Source organism: Sitodiplosis mosellana, unplaced genomic scaffold (assembly GCF_009176505.1).
Source record: "Sitodiplosis mosellana isolate CC-2019 unplaced genomic scaffold, AAFC_SMos_1.0 Smas_scaffold_6197, whole genome shotgun sequence".
Taxonomy (NCBI): domain Eukaryota; kingdom Metazoa; phylum Arthropoda; class Insecta; order Diptera; family Cecidomyiidae; genus Sitodiplosis; species Sitodiplosis mosellana.
In genome coordinates this window covers 7,539,157-7,554,104 of record NW_022601438.1, presented here as the reverse complement: position 1 = coordinate 7,554,104, position 14,948 = coordinate 7,539,157, and the positions used below count along the sequence as shown (strand labels likewise).

Genomic DNA, 14,948 nt, shown 5'->3' with positions numbered 1-14,948 from the left:
GAGAGAGAGAGAGAGAGAGAGAGAGAGAGAGAGAGAGAGAGAGAGAGTGAGGAGAGTGAGAACCAAAAGTGACTGGGAACGAGAATATTTTTGGCATTTTTGAAATAGACGAAATAATTGGTGCTGATGAATAAATTCAAAGCATGCCAAAAATGAGAAATGTGGCAGTTAGTGTTGTTTTTCTGGTTATCTCATTCTGTTCAACACGATGGCAAACATTTTTGACAAACGTACAACGTGGCATCAACTTTGAATGGCATTTTTACCGCAGCCAATTTCTTTTGTGTGTCGCTTGGTTTGTGTCGCATCGTATAAATGATCAATTTTATTTACACACACACACCGATGAGGTGTGAAAATGCCAGAAATACGGCCACTTCGACACGAGCAACATTGTGTGTATTTTGCGGGGCAGACATCACATCATTTCAATTTGTATGCTTTTTTCCTACTAGTGATACCATTTTGATTGCGCCTTCATGCCATTCCGTTCGTTGACACCTTCCATATCACGATTATTGGCACATTCCCGTAATAAGTACTGCTTAGTTAAACGACAATACTTCATGGGCTGTTATTGTGGTGCTTTCGAATTTATTTATAGCGACAATAGCAAACGATAGCATTTCTTATCGTAAATTTTGTGGCTGCAGTAGACGCAGCGCATATTTTCTTCAACTCACGATCCGACAGCAAAAACCAAAAATACATTGATTCATGTACAGAATGTGACAAGAGCGAAACTAGTGAAAATATTCATGAACTAACATGTAATCACAAAGTCTCTATCTTAATTGCATTGAAAAACACAACAACAACGCCTGAAAGTAGTCAAAATTGCAAGTTTCAATCATTTAAACATGAATAAACATGTAAAGCACGTACAAATTTCTGTGACGTAAAAAGTCTCATGCTATCGGATCGTGCTTCAACTCGTCTCTTTGTCTCTTTTCCTCACTCGCGACGTCTGACTTGCCCTTTTTCGTTTACTCAAATATTTATGCCGAAAACTGAAAATTCACGGAAAATGCTTCCTTTTCATCGTTCACGCAAAGAGATCCGATTGTCGGCTAAGCTTTCGATATGTGGTATATATAAATACTCTCCGGCGAATAATTTGCTCATTGCAAAAAGAATCATTCACATTGAGAAGAAAATGGCTTCTTAGACACGGTTTGAAAACTGAATCTCTCGTTATAAACGACACACACACCGAGACACATACAGTGCCGATAAAAAGTTTGGGTACGATTGAAAATATGGCATTTTTCGACAAAAAATGGGATTATTTTTATAAAAAGTGAATATATTTTGGTTTCAAATCGTAAACCTTACGGAAATAAATCGTTTTAGACTTAAAATGTAGAATGTTATTGGATTGGTTTGAGAAATTTGATCAAAAAATAGTAAAAATTGAGTTCATTTTTTTGTATGAAAATCATCTGACTTGCTACCGATCTCCGACCATATTATCAACTACTGTGCATGCAATTGTTTGGAAATTACTCAAAATGGCTCCTACACAATCCAAAATATCTGCCACAAGTGGATTTTTGCAAATTACGTGAGATTTCTTTTTACTGTGCGAGCAGAAATATTTTTTTCACAAAAATGGTGAAACTACATGTAAATATTGACCAAAATAGAAAAACTTTCATTTTTCATCCAAAGCAATGAGAAATCTTATATAATTAACAAAAATCCACTTGTGGCAGATATTTTGGATTGTGTAGGAGCCATTTTGAGTAATTTCTAAACAATTGCATGCACAGTAGTTGATAATATGGTCGGAGATCGGTAGCAAGTCAGATGATTTTCATACAAAAAAATGAACTCAATTTTTACTATTTTTTGATCAATTTTCTCAAACCAATCCAATAACATTCTACATTTTAAGTCTAAAACGATTTATTTCCGTAAGATTTACGAATTGAAACCAAAATATATTCACTTTTTATAAAAATAATCCCATTTTTTGTCGAAAAATGCAATTTTTTCAATCGTACCCAAACTTTTGATCGGCACTGTACACACACACATACTCTTTCTCTCTAGCTTTCTCTATTTTCTCGCCCCGGATTTCATTTGGGAATATGATCCGACAATAACTGGAACGCATTTTCAACCTACCCAGAAATTGATGGCCATACGATGTGTTTTTTTTTCTCGCTCGCCCTCTTCTTTTCTTTTCAGTTTAGTGGTACATACTTGAAGCCTTGAAGTGCTCAACCAACTCATCAAGCGAAATAACCATCATTCCTACTCTAAATAGACCATACACATCGTCTCGAGACACACCAGACATAGAGAGAATGAAACCACACCAACGCGGACTCGGGTCAAATGTCATTGTTTCTAATTGCGATGAATTCAAATAATGTCCAAGAATATGGGCCGAAGAGAAGTACATATCATTTACATGATATTTTGTTCAGTGTGTTGAACAGATCCAGTTTGGTCATTTTACTTCTCACATTTCTTGCGTAAATTTCGATTTACTTTCTATTCTCTTTGGGCCATTTTCGAAAAGGGATTTAGCTACTTAAAACGCATATCAACGCGATAGTCAATTTCCATCTCTCTTACTTTCGTTTCAAATTTTTTTCTTCTCCTCCTTCCTAAGCACTTCATAAACATCTCACAACTTACATTCAGTCAATTTTAAATATTAGGTATCTTCAAAACGGATTTATCATTCGCCACTTTTTCTTCTATCCTTCCACTAAAACGTGGAAAAACCGATGAGATTCAAGGTAAAAAAAAGGAAAAAAGAAAAAAAAGATTCAATATAAGAATATTGAGGCGTCTGTACAATGAAGAAAAAAATTCTCACCTGTCTCATCACAAATAACATCCACATTCAGATACAAAAATCTATTGAAATTGATCAAATCGAAACGTTTTGAAAGTTAACCCGACAGTGCGTTCTCTTTAAGCGCTGAGATGAAAGCAGCAAAGAAAGAAGAGAAAACTTTTTACATTCTTTGCTATCACAGGCACAGTAATCAATCACTCTTTCAAAGCCGTTTTTTTTTGTAAATTCATATGCCTGTACACGATGAGTGATCCAATATCGTATATGCAAAGGGATACGAATAAACGGATCAGTGGCAAAAAAAATTGATTTTTACTAAATGATCAAGAAATGTGTTGAATTAAATGATGGGATGGATACAAATCTGCAATCTGTCGTTCATCTGTCGGTGAAAATTTCACTGAGAAAAGAATGTCGTTCATCAAAATTTCACCGAGAAAAGAAAAACCGGAAGCAGGAAAGAAAATTACCCACTTAATTACGTGTAAATGAGCACAAAAAACGTGAGCGCGGAAATCTGATGGAAAAATGTCACTTTGAAAATATGGTTGAATGTGCGGAAAAGTTTCAATCGACATTGATCTTGGTTGTGCGAACACCGTTTATATATAGTTTTCCGCACGAATAACACAAACTATAGTGCATACACCTGTCACCTTGAAAATTTAATTTGAAAACTTGAGCAATCCAATCGAATTGGAGTTGCGTGTGTGTGTGTGTGTGTGTGTGTGTGTGTGGGAGTCAGAGAGTGGAAGTAAAAAAGAAAATCAAGCGGCAAAAGTGAAAGTATAAGTCGATTTTGATGTTAGGTATTCATGCGCGCTGTGGCATCGGCGGTGGCATGGGAAACCCCAGTGCGCCAATGTCTAAATCGTTGCTGAAGCAAGCGAATGATGATTATTATTAAAAAGCATCGCTAATTGTTTGGTTAAGGCCGACTAATTAATTATAATTAGCTGAAAAGCCACACTTACTTTTCGGATTTTATTGTATACCGCTTGTTGTATTCACTCGCCTTCGTGCTCGTGTGCTCAGTTCAGCTCTGGTTCTTGGGTTGTTTGTTGTTTTGGTGTGTTTGTGTTGGCTAGCAGGCAAAATACACGCCGTTCTGTCTCTCACTCTTTATGGGTATCGCGCTATCTCTGGCTGTTCTGCCTCGATTTGTTTGCTTAAGCGGTTCGTTGAATGATTGAATTGAATTTGTTTAACTTATTCAGGCGCCTTAATCGTTTCGTATTCACTTTGTGTGCGCGCATCAATAACATTCAAATTAGGCTGTTTGAAGTCATGTGCACACAGTCTCTCGCAAAATGCGAAAACCGTATTTGGCTATTTATCGTTCTGGAGCTTTCAATCTCGTTTGGCCGAGCTTAAAATGTAAAGCGAGAAATTTTGCTAATATTTAGCGCGTTTTTCTCTCTGTGTGCGTTTATCAACTTAATTTGCTTATGTACGCCTTTAGCGTGTACCAATCCGTTTGTATTCGCTGGAATTGGCGTTGTTGTGTCTGTTTGCATGCGCGCGTGCTTTGCTCTTCACTTATCTCCAAGACACTGTAATCAGAATTTATTCGAATCTTGCCGAAACTAAAAAGTCCATTACACGCCGTTTAGACACTCTTTTGTGAATGCGATGCAATTTTCTGCTATACTTCTCTTTTCCCGTTCACTGTCTATCTCTCTCACACTCTATCGCTTTGGTCGATTCTTTGGTCGATTTTGGATGGAAGATCGTTAGGACGCATTTATCCACAAATATGTACGTGATGCTTTTTCAACTTGGTGCCATTGTCATGATTTAATTCAATTAGTTTTGGTCACTGAACTATCATAACACAATTTTATGATTCAATCGTATCGTTTTGGTCTTTGTGCGTTTTCGTTCCCGTTTTCGATCTTGTTTTACTTCTTCTCCTTTTTTTCGCTATTTTTGTTGCAATGAACACACCAGAAAACGCACAACAAACATTCACTTACACCAAATTAAATTAACACGCAACACGCATAATTGAATTTTGCACTCAAAGTTTATTACATGGTCTTTTATTTCGTCTTCATTGACTCTTTTTTTTCTCTTTATTTTCTTTCTCTTTTGTGTCGTTTTGTTCCGTTTTATTTAGTTCAGTTTAGGTTGTCGGTTCGTTTTTGTCCTGTATGTGTGAATGCAAACAATGGTGACGAAAATTAAATTCTCTTATTTTCTGTGTTCTTGAGTTTAACTCGATCCAAAATATGTTTCTCTGTCTCTTTTTCTCGGTGGTTGTTTTGATCGTTAAGCAAATGCACCCCGTCACAATGCAATACACATTTCTCGACGCTTCAAAATAGCAATTTTAAAGTGGTTAGGACCAATGTTCCGAAAACGACGACTGAACAAATTATTGGCCATATAGGAAAAAAAGGTGAAATGTTTCTCGTGTTCAGTGTGGCATATGGTCATGCGTCTCACTTTCTCGCTGTATGTAAGATACTTTGCGCTACGATATATATTTTTGTTTTGTTCTATTCGAATCACAATGTGAGTGTTGCGTCTATTTTTACGGTTAAAAGTGCTTCATCGTTTTTCGAAGAAGAAAGAAAGAAGAAAAAACGAAACAACAACAACACCAACAAGAAAAATACTTGAATTTTCATCAGAGCGTATCATATGTGTGTGAAGTGTGTTGTGGCTGGCGAGAACGCAATCTATTCCACATATGTTCTTGTCCTCTTTCACTCGTCGTCGTCGTCGTCGTCGATGTTGTTGTTGTTGTCGTCATAAAATTATTTATAAGTGTAATGAATGTAATAGATAGTATAATGCCCCGAAAGAGATATTATCTGCTGCTATTACATTTACCGAACATTTTCTTTGGCTATAAAACACCGACCAAAGAGAGTATGAATGGTGCGAAACCAAGTATTGAGACAAAAAAAAACACACAAAACGACCAATATCCAAAACACTATGCAAAAGATTCAAAATCACTGACCGTTATCTAGATTGAGAGAAAATTGAAATTGGCTATCACTTCGCACGATTTTCCGTTTATTTATAGAAACCGACAATCTCAACTAAGAGAAAAAATGTTCCATCACACATAGTATATGCACAGGTTGATCGCATCTTTTTTTGTTGTTGTTGTTTATTGTTTTCGTTGCTGTATCCTCTATCAATAAGGAGAGCAAACGATTCGAATCTGTCTGTCAACAAAATGTTCGTTCCGTCAATCTACTCAATATTTCAAAGTGATCAAAAAAAAAAAGTTCGTGTGTAGGACTTTCGAAAGAGAGAAAAATAACAAAACAATAAAATCAACAAGCTGAGACGCTGCTACTGCTACGATGCTCTCAGTTTCGATGGGAATAATTTTATCCGGCTGATTTCATCCGTTACTGTTGACTAATGCTTATTTTATAAACAAGGAATTAGATTCGTTCTTTTCGTGTCTTGTGTTTCGCTTTCGTGTTTCGTTTTCCAAAACAAAATTCTATTCCACTTTTGATGACTTTAAGAGTCGAAAATAGAGTGTATGTATGCGTGTGCGGCGAGTTTTTAACGATGCACTTTCGTAGTGTATTGTAACTGATTTATAGAATAGACTGAAAGTGTGTTCAGAGCTGCGGACAGAATACGCGTGATTCCGTCGAAGTTTCGATGATCACTGAATCAGAGATTGTACAGCGGCTTGGAGATTACTGCTACTGCTGCTGCTTGGTTCAAGTAACGAACCAACGAATAACAAACAACTGAACACGGACTCAGTGTTGCTTTTGATATCAGCATGTAGCGGCATACCCAATGTGTACGGTATTACACACAGTCACTCGGCCGTGTGTGTGTGTGTGCGCAACACAACATCCATCCATATAGAGAGCCAAGCAGCCACCGAATCACTGTTCCTCCAGACACACTTGGATCGAACACGCTGACGAGAACCCATTAGAACAGTATCACTGAAAACCGACTGCCAACTGACTATGAGACTGAGTTCTCTTTCGGAGCATATGCTTTTGCTTGGTGTGTTACATTGTGCTGTTGTTGCTGTTGCCGTTGTTGTTCTTGATGGTGGCCGCTTTGAAACGATGAAGCGCGTGCCGATATGCGTTCCATGCAAAAGGCAAAACCTGTATCCGTATATATGTGATACGTTTTCGTGCCGTTGTGTATGGTGGCTTGTTGTGTACGGCACACAACATTCAGGATTGTGCAAAATGGGAGCACAACTGATTTCGGTGTTGTACAAAAAAAATTACTATTGCTGTTTCTACCCAGTGTATTGAAGGAGAAGCGTACCACAGCCAAATGCTTCCTCAGCTTTAATGTCGTCCATCGCGTTTGTCGAATCGATCCCAAGCATTTGCATATGAAAGAATTGACTTTTGTTATAATAACCCACAGAAAAGTGCTCTCAAGCCAAACAAAAATAAAACAGGCATCTTCTTTTTTCTCTCTCTCTGTCTCTCTCTCATTCGTCTCCATTCTTGGCAACACCGAATTGTCTTGCATTTCTGCCGATTTAGTCAGGGTAAGGCGCTAAATCGACGCTTATTGTATTCGCTCCAAATGTAATCAACCATTCATGTTTCGATCTATTAAATCCTCACTTGAACACCCAACCCAAAGCACAATGCGACAAGAACGAAAGAGTCTGTACAGTTTTCACGTTGAACGGTGAGAGAGAGAAAGAATTTGATGCTTTGTAATGAATTCATTGATATTTGATGGAGTGATGTGCGGCATTTGTGATCGCATGTCGAGCACCATTCGGAATTGTTAAACCGAGAGAAAATTGTCTGCTTGATGCACTTTCTGGTGAAAGTGATGCAGAAAAAAAGAATATTCGTATGAGCTATTACTGCTACTGGCTGGCTGGTGCATTTTATTTTTCTTTTCAATGTGGGTCTTATCTCGGCATGCTGTACACGTATAATCTTGAGACATTAGCCACAACATCAAAAAGATGAAGAAAGTTCAGACGATGGCAACAGAAACTGCCACTTCTGTGAGCACTCCTTCTTTTCTTCTTCATCGTCCTCGTCTTCTTCGTCGTCGTCGCCGTCGTCTTGCGGACTTTCTTAGTTCTTCTGACACTGTGTGATACGTTGAGTTATTTGAGCGAAAATTCTTCTCATCCTTTGATGCAGTGAACAAAGAAAAGAGCACGACGAAGCATTAAAGTTTTCAAGTTTTCAAGCTAATCGTATCACGTTGTACCATACCATAGTCAACACTAGCAATAACAAGTATGGTATGTCCCATTAAAATTGTAATCTCAAAGCGAGTATTTTGTTGTAGTTTTGCGCATGAAAAATTAACAAAATCGAAATGTGAAATGACACTGATTCAGCGACCCAGTGTTAGTGGAATGCAAACATGCTTATCGTGTAAGTGAGTAAAGTGAGTAGCAAAAGCAAAAATAAAATGAAAATGGCAAATGTAATGGAAGAAAACTGTTGCTGAAATGTTCTCCCATTGTCAGTTGCATACGTAATATTGTCAGACGACAACTGGAGCAAAAGAATGTAAATATCATTTTTGCGATTGTGTTTCCTATGGCTGTGCTCAGCGTTCAGAGCTCATGCTCTCTCTTTCTCTCTCTCTCTCTCTCTCTCTCTCTCTCTCTCTCTCTTTTCCTCTCGCTTTCGCTCTGTCTCCGGTTTTGATCACAATACCGTCAAATGTCCCATATAATCATTGCAGCATTTATTCACGTATGCACTACTTTATCGCGCGCCATCGTTTTTATGGGTTTTAAAAGAGAATCGTTCATGGGCGGGCGTACACACTTCAAATATGACTCTCGCAATGAATATGGTTTAAGAGAGCGTTTTATATCAAATTCATGTCTCTGTTCTTTTTTGTGTGATTTTTTTTGCCATGTCATTTTATCACTTTTATTAAAAGGCTTAAAAATTGTATCTTGACACGTCAAACGCAACAATGCTTTACGATTTCTCTGTTCTCGGTCAATTTTCACCCGAATGAAGAGAAAGAGAGAGAGAGAGAGAGAGAGAGAGAGAGAGAGAGAAAGAGAGAAAGGAAGAGAGAGAGAGAGAGAGAAATGGAAATTTGTTCGAAAGCAAATAAATCTGATGAGATACGGCCATAAAATCAAAATGTTCACCAAGAATGGTTTCGTTGAAGCGAAAAGCCGTCGAACAGCCACTGTCGCCGAAAATGATTGACACAAAAACGCAAGAACATACACGCATTTCATAAAATTAAATCGTACAAAAGCTTAAATAAACAAAAGTAGGAACAAAATCGAGAAAAGTAGAAAAAAGCAGCAGCAGCAGCATCAGCAGCTGTAGCTGCTTATGAAAAACAAAGAGAAAAATAGGCGCGGTAGGAAGGAACAAACTTGCGTATGACACCAACTTTATACTTGGTTTTAGATTCGTCCTGTATTTTAATTCTTTAGATTTTACATCAAAGGGAAAAGTGTTTATTCTTCATTCTTTTTCTCGTCTTCATTGCTGTTGTTGCCGTGCCCATTCTTCGTTCGAGCATAACTTTCATTTTGCATAAGATACTTTTTAATAAAAATGAAAGAAGACGAAAAAAAATCATATAAAGAACGGAGCTTATTTTGAGCTTGTCAATTAGTAAAGTGCAAATGTATAAAACTGCCATATTAGTCAAACTTTTAAAACGCATATAAGTTTTACAATGCAAATCTAACGCTCATTGTAACACAAGACCGGAACACTCCAATCCACATTGTTACACCATTAGACCAAAATGCTGGGCGCTCTGGGCGCTTCAACGCGAATAATGCTGGATGGTAATGCAATGATGGCTTAGCATGCTTTTCAACGTGAAAATTGGTGAATTTATTATGCATTTGTGTGTGACATGTTTTGAAATTATGTTGGCACTCTTGGCAAGGTGACGACACTTTCCTTCATGCACTCGAGCACAACACACACACAAAACGGTACAATGCAACCTATGAGGCTATGAAAAATGAGTTGAAACTATGATTCAAACACATAATATGTACGTAATGATAATTTCATTGTGTCGGTTTTTTCTTCTTCTTCTTCTTCTTCTTTTTCCTCTCACATGTATTTCGTCGCACTTTGCCGACGTTTTTGTAACTGGCATTTTTTCACCATTTCATTCGCCATTTATATTGTGACGTGTTTCACTTTTATTACGGTTCGTTTCGAAGCCAAATGGCAAATCTACCATTCACATTCATATCACACGGCTGACAGTACACATGTAATACAATAAATGGAACTTTCTCATTGGCAACTGATGTGATCTTCTCGTCATGTATGTGCTGCTACTGCTTTCTCTCTATCTCTCACACTTTTGTCCGCTTTTTCTTGCCGAGCATTCCAACCAGAGATAGAGAGAGAGAAAAAAACCCAAGCATGCGGAAGCGTATGCATGAAAAACATACAACCATTTTCTTATCTACGTGGTACGAGAGACAAGCTAGCAAATGGAAGCATCAGCAACAGCGACAGAAAAAAAAACTATGTACATCACAACGGATATTTATTGCAACAATTTATTTAAAACGTACTTTGGTTTGATGCGTTTGGAGTTTTATTTCACGCCTTGTAATACAAGGCTTGTACCGGAGGATTTTTCTGTATTTTTTTTCTCCTTTCTTTGCTTTATCGCCACAGTCAGTGGCAACATTGAAACAAATTGGTGGCGTTGCCAATGTACGACGAATTGCATGCAATAACACTCGATAATTTGCAAATATTCACACGTGAACGTGTACATATCCACTGGCACGTACCGTCATTTATCCAATTCGTAGCTATATTATGTGCTCAAACTTTGTTTGATGTTCCATTCAAAGTGAGAAATGAAACAAACAACCCTATGTTCGTAGTTATAATGATAAAGTAATTAAATTTTACACGAAATGAAATGGTTTCGTTTGTGTCATTGATTTTGGAAACCCTTTCTTTTCAACGAAAGGAATTTTGAAATAAAAGCTGATAACATTTTCTCATTTTGATAAGTTTGTTTTTCATCTTCGAATCGCCTGAAATGTGTTGGACCGAAAAACTTTTCGAAACATCTTTTCTGCGTCAAAGATAAAAAATGAAAATGACATTTCCGACGAAAATACCCATTTGGCTATTCAATTAACTGCAAACTTTGTATTGGCAATGGAGTGGAAGAAAAAAGAGCGAAAGTAAACGAAACAAAACAGTGTTCAACATTTCCAATTGGGACCATTTAAGATAGTATATGGATTTTGTGTGCTACGGTATTGCAATTGGCATGTTTTTGAGTGTTATTTGTTTCTGTTTACATTGTGCCAATGGCACATATTTGTTTATTTTGGTGACTATTTGAGTTGAAGCTTTCAATGGCTTCGTGTTTACTGTTATTGCAGGCAGCCAGCCAGCCAGCGAGCAAGCAAGAGCGAATGAGAGCGCGCCAAGATAACAATGTTACAACTTGAAATATATGTTTCTGTGTTTATACAATCGTTTGAAAACTTTTCATGCTCTAACTCATTTTGTTACGTGTGTATGTGTTCTTTTCTGGGCTAAAAACGAATTGGAAGGACTCTATCATAAAATTGTTTTGCGATAAGGAATGGTATGCTGTTGGCCGGAAACGGCAGTTGAGTCCGGTGAATGAAAAAGAAGAGCGCAAGTTGAAAAGACACATCAACCGAAACAAGATACTTCTCCGTCGGAATAATACTTCTAACGAAACGACACTTTTTTCGGTCACCATAATCCAATCGATGCTTTTTCGTAAGAAATGATGAAAATTCGGCCAAAAAGTGATGAAGAATGTTTGAAATTCATCAGAAATATCTTGTTAAAATACCCATATTATTCCGAGAAAAAAAAAACGATATCATAATGGTACTAAAGACGAATTTTCAATGGACTAGACGGTTATGCGAAAGGCTTTATAATAAAAAAAAGACAACACTAAGTAAGAGAAAATGGGTGGTGTGAGTGGTGAAAGAACAGTAGGATGAGGAACGCTGAAGTGGCTCATTGAAAAACTTCCAGTTAAATCCAAGAATACGTTCTTCATACAAATGAACCGAATAGCTTAGCCATTTAAGGTTTTCTTTCATAATCTTCAATGGAAAAATAATAATAATAAGTAGAAGAAGAAGAAGTAGAAGAAGAAGAGTTTCTTCTGCGTTCTATTACAGAGTCCCATTTTCCACCTTAATAATACTCAATTATTTCGACTGAAAAACTTGTTGAAGAGAAAAGATTTTGATTTTCCCGTCATTTTTACCGCTTTATCATTCGCTGCTTGTCTGAGATGATGCGTCTTGCGAATCTGACCTTCACTCAAACAATGACTTTTACATTCCCGACGTAATAAATAACTGACGACCGAGCTGCTGTCGCTTGATGATTTCGTTTTGAAACTATCACACCGGTGTGTATGAGCGCACCGAGACAATATTTTGCGCTCATTTTGATTGAGATAGAAATTGAAACCGGTTGCCACAGTGACATTCACAGCTCGGTGTCATTTGCACCGCAACAACAATGCAATTGATAGGACATAAACGATATCGATTCGAAAATTATTGTGAAATACCATGGTCAATTAGTTAACATCGAAAGAGAAAAAGACACGGGTACCAGAAAAACAAATGATGCCTGTACTTTGCAAACATCTCACTCTTGTCAACAAAATTGAAACGACAGTAACAACAGGCCAAAAAACAATAAGTACAATAATAAGCAAGTGAATAAAGAAAAAGAAATGAAAGTAAAATGTATGTTTGTTGTCAATGTCAATTGTACCGTCTGTCGTATTTGCTTTATTTGATGGAATTTTGGTTCGGTCGTCAATGTTACGGACGGACTATCTCCCAATGTTTTGGGTTCGGGTACGGGCACTTGGAATTTTGAAGCGAGACATCGAGATATTGACTCAAGACAGACGAAGAGAGAAAGAGAAAGAGAGAGAAACCACACCACGGAATAATCGGCCATTTGGTTTTTTTTTTCTTTTTTGAGGCAAAATCACCCAAAATATACAGTGAACATGGAATGCGATCAACAAGTGTTCATTTCGCTGCTTCTTTCGGAAAATTTGTAACAAGCAAATAATTGATGAGCAGTTATTATTGTGATTGAAAATATCGATTGTTCTCCGAGAGTGGTTCGCATGCAGTTTTCATTCAGTCTTTTTTTTTACATGGAATTGGGACCGTTGCTGCTGCTGCTTTCTTTGGAGATTCGGTTTTATCAAAGCATTTATGCCCTCTTTTATATATTCCGAATAAATTATTCCACCTTGGTAGCTAATGGGATGTCATGGCATCGTATACAAATTATTCGATTTAAATGATGATTTATGCATTTCATTCAGCATTGCATCAGCAAAACGACATACACACACCAAACACGACATGTCTCAAAGCTGATTGCGCATTATGGCAGAAAAAAAGAAAAAAGATAGAACGGCACTTTAAGACGCTGTGTCACCCACCACTCGCACATAATACTCACATGTCTTTGTCGATTTTTGTTCGTGCGTTTTTCTATATTGTTTGTCAAATGCATTCACACAACTTGTTCCTGAGAGAAGAAAGAAAGAAATTTATCGACATATGAATGGTTTGGAGCGAAAATGTAATACAGAAAAGTTGAGCGGAAAAATGTCGATGATGAATGAGCGGAAAAGTGATAGCTATATAGTAAAGTGTATAGTAAATTATAGTGAACTATATAGCTATCCCTTTTCATTTGACATTTTTCCGCTCAACTTTTCTGTATTACATTTTCGCTCCAAACCATTCATATATATTTCAAACAAAAAGGAAGAATCAAGAGCGACAAATTCAAATGAAATTACAAAATCGTTAGCATCACTTTTTCTTATTGATGGTGTTCGATGGTGGGGTGGGGGTTGAGAAATTCAATGTGAAGTGGAAAAAAAAATCACGAATTGAAAGAAAAAAAAACGATGGAATTGTTTCTCTCTCCTCTTGGAAATATGGGGTATTAGAACCAACCGTTTGCAAGCTCACTTTGAACACAATTCACATTGGAAATAAAAGCACAATTTCCCATCGTCGTGCGCTTCCGTTTGAAAATTCCGATTCTAGTTCCAGAGTGAATGAGCACCACAAACACACACATTTCCATTCTTTCTCTCTTTTTCGCTCTCTCTTTCTTTCTCTCTCTTTCCCTTTCTCTTTCGTTCGCTATCGAAGAACAAGCACACAAGCTAGTTGGCGCGCTTACAAAAGTCGCGTATAATTCCATTTGTTATGATGACAATGTACGGATTTATATACAAAACAAGATGCCTTACATTCGTAAGGTTAACTTTTCTACACTCCCAAACATATAATTTCCAATTAAATCCAATTCTCCATGCATTGAAATTGGGAAAGCATCATATTTTAATCAGACCTTAATATCAGAGCGATTTCAATACTCTGTTTTTCATACATTGTGACATAGCAGAATTCTTACCGTGTTTTTGCGTACAGCGTATAGTGTACTACGACCCTAAAATAACACTAGATTTTTTGATTTTCGGCGTTCAAAAATAAAAAAAAAACTGATTTTCAGTGGGTCAAAAAATCTGGGGCGATCCCAATACTTTTCTTACACGGCATGGTCGTGTGGAAACGTAAAATGCCATTACACACCGAGCATAGAGCCATTAGCATAGACGATACGGATCATTATGTTCACGGCTGATTGAATCAAGCGTTTTACAAAATGACGGATGATGATTTGTTTTTGCGCTTCGAGAAATGTAGGCGTTCGCATGGAAAAAATGAAAGGGAGAGAGAGAGCAAAAAAGAAAATCGGCGCAGCGTCTAAAGTGCGAACGATTTTGTGTTCTCTAAGGGGACGCATTCAATCATGCCGAACGGAATACATTCACTTTCGACAATCGTTTTTTTTTAATTTTCAAATGTTCAGCAGCCGAGATAGAGAAAAAAGTCAATTATATGTTGCTGTTGCCAGTTGATCAACGCTAAAAAAAATCGCTAGTGGTTTTTTTTTCTCACAGTCGTCGTTCTGATGGTGTTTTTCTTGTTCATTTCGCCAATCAAAAATCCATAAAATGGAAACGTCAAACGGAACCTTTGTGCTGTTGAACAGTTACTCAAGCTATCGCTAGTGAAGGAGCGAATGAACGTAAGCAAAAAAGTCAGATTGAC

At 37.2% G+C, this 14,948-nt stretch overlaps 1 protein-coding gene across 2 annotated transcripts in view; it reads right to left on the bottom strand.

The window, feature by feature from the left end:
• Positions 1 to 6,460, bottom strand: part of LOC129577022 (G-protein coupled receptor dmsr-1) — a 52,945-nt gene extending 46,485 nt beyond the window's left edge. Inside the window, exon 1 of one of the 2 annotated variants that reach the window (XM_055463379.1) lies at positions 3,790 to 6,460. The gene's annotated coding sequence lies outside the window, so the exon portion shown is untranslated. The remainder of the gene's footprint in view (positions 1 to 3,789) is intronic. The other variant, XM_055463382.1, reaches the window with a different exon arrangement.
• Between the last annotated feature and the right edge of the window lie 8,488 nt (positions 6,461 to 14,948).